Raw genomic sequence first — 2,925 nt, forward strand, 5'->3', positions numbered from 1 at the left:
CCTGGTGCTTCCGGATCACAGGCTCTGCCTCCCAGCCCCAGCCCATCCTCCCCTCCACACAGACAAGGGCTGCAGAAATAAATAAAAGCTCACACTCACGTGATAGGTTAGCCTTCCTCATAAACATGACTGTAGATCAGCCTTGGACTTGTACAAGGGAGATGGCAAAGGCATCCAGACCACATGCCAAGAGAAAGCCGGACAAGCTTCCCAAATTGAGAAGACAGATTGTTGGTTTTGGTCCCCTTCCTTCTCAGGACGTTTTTTCCCCCTTTCCCTCTATCTTACTTGTTTTTCAGGCATTTTCAGTCATGTCTGACTCTTCATGACCCCCTTTGGGGTTTTCTTGGCCAAGATATTGGACTAGCTTGCCATGTTTTCTTATTTTTCAGATGAGGAAACTGAGGCAAACAGGGTTAAGTGACTTGTCCAGGATCACACAGCTAGTAAGTGTTAAGGGCCAAATTTGAACTCAGAAGGATAAGTCTTCTTGCCTCCAGGCCCAGTGTCCTATCCTCTGGGCCACCTGGCTGATAATAATTAATAACCAGCCAACGCATTTACATGAATTATTTCATCTGATCCTCATAACAACCTTTTAAGGAGATAGTGTTATCACTGCTTTGCAGATGAGAAATTCTGAGAGAAGTTAAATGGCTTGCTTAGGGTCATGTAGCTAATAATTGCCTGGGATGAGATTTGAACTCAGGTCTTCCTGATTTCAGTCAGGGTGTCACATAGCTGCCTCACCCTAAGTGAGTGCCTGGATAGGCCTTGGCCTAAAGGGCCCAAGGGCTCCCAGTGCATCCTGAGGAATATTTGGTCTCTGCATTCAGACGGCTCTGGAGGAGAAGTGAGGCTGGCGACCTGCACAGCCCTCCCTCTCTGAAAACAAGTCACGTCCAAGTCATGTCATCATTTCTCTGATGGCATGGCCTTCTTCGACAATGAAGGACAAATACAATCCTGAGTAACCCAAAGATCAAGGATGTGACCTGATTTATGTATAGTCCCCACTGTATGTCAGCAGTGCAGAGCCAGGAGTGGGTCCTAAGCCTTCCCAAACCTGGCTAGGGTGCTGTCCATTGTACTCACCGCATCACTGTCCTAGAGACAGGAGTCCTTTCGCCATGGCTGTCTCCAGTGCTGGACACTGCATCCTGATACAGCTTCATCTGTTCTCTTGGAAGGGAAAGAAACAGTGAAGGGCTCCAAGCACATCTCAAATTAGCAACTATCTGATGGAAAGGGAGCCAGTGAGCAGCCCTCCCTTCCCAGGCCGCAGACCATGTGCTTCATACAATTACAATTCTCCCTAACAATCAGATAATGGCTTAAGTTGACAGTGAGTTGATTTTCACTGACTGAATTTCCTGAAGAAGACAGACCAGAATTCCCTTGGCATTAGGGGTAATAAACATATTCCCAGGACGCAAACCTTCAGAAATGCTTATTCTGTGAGGTCAGGGGACAATGTTCCTTCCATTGTCCTTTAGCCCAGTGACTACAGTTACTAATGTTTTTCTCAGAGGTCCCTGAAAGCCAATTTCTTCTGACCTGCATTTACAGGTCTAGCAAAGGGCAGCAGATATATGGTCAGGAGAACCAACGACTTTGTCTGTATAGTAAGATATTTCCAAAATTAAAATTATTAGGAGTAATCAGTGTAATATGGTCCTGTGAGAACAGCACTCTTTGGGGGCAGGCAGTGGGGAGAGGGAGAATTGGGGAAACTGGGGGATTTTGAGTAAGTCCTTTCCCTCTTTGGACCTCAGTTTGCTTTTCTGAAAGATGATGAGGTTGGATCGGATGGTCTCTAAGCTCTTTCTCTGTTTTATGAAAACCATGCAGGCTGAGACTAGGTTGAGACAGAGGTTCTCCTAGCTCTCTAGTGCTTCAGCATAGAGCATCCTCTGAATCATGAGAGGTATGATCTTGTGGCAAATGAAGGGCAGAACCATGATGCCACAGGGAATCAGCTTGACCCCCAGAAGCAGGGCAGATCAACAGGGCTCAGGGCTGCATGAGGAAGGGCTGTGGTGGCATTGTCCTCATCCTAGACTTTCACGCAGTGTCTAGTTGACCACAGTGAACATGTTGCAGGAAGAATGTTTGTTCAGGTCTGGGTTGGATCTGATAGCTCTGGGGGCCCTGATGGCTCTGGATTGTCAGCTGGGTCAAGTGGAGGGCTCCCTTTACTGAGGGCATCACACATGCTTTTTCACTTACCCTAGTACAATGAATCGTGTGCATATCGTAGAGCCCATATATGCTGGGGACTCATGACCTTTTGGTGTGATGTCCCAGCAAGGTGAAGGTCATCAAATCTTCTTGCTGAGGGGAATGAAGTGGCAGATCTCTGCCTTTGCAGCCTCCTTCTCCATGTGAGCCCCCTCAAACCTCCAAGCTCTGGCTCAGGACCAATGATATCATCCAGGAACATGGGCAGCACTCCAGGGCTGGGGGGGTGTCTATACTTCCTGCTTCCCTCCCATTACTGCAGCCATTCTCCAAAGACTGGAGGTGCATGAAACTGTAGGCAGTGGATGCCCAGAAAACCCAAATGGGCAGTCTCTCTGCTCAGCAGGCCTGTCTGTACGTGGAAGGAGCGGCACTTACCTCCATTCCGCCAGACTCAGGCTCTGCAAAGCCAACAGTTCTCTTCCATGGGCGTCAATTCAGGCCAGGGCCATTTTTCAGAATATGCCGATGTCTGTAATTGAAAAGGCATGAATGACTCTCCAGAGATTCCCCACAGCTCCCACAATTGTCTGCTGTCTTGAAGCTCTATAGGCCAGCACCAAGCCCTGGATCATTTTTTTCAAATAACCAACTAATTACTAAATGAAACAACCCAGCTTTCAACCTGATTAGCCCAGATTAATGGCCAGCAGCATGTTTCACTCTCCTGGACAATTTATCACA

Source organism: Notamacropus eugenii, chromosome 6 (assembly GCF_028372415.1).
Source record: "Notamacropus eugenii isolate mMacEug1 chromosome 6, mMacEug1.pri_v2, whole genome shotgun sequence".
In the NCBI taxonomy this organism is placed as follows: Eukaryota; Metazoa; Chordata; class Mammalia; order Diprotodontia; family Macropodidae; genus Notamacropus; species Notamacropus eugenii.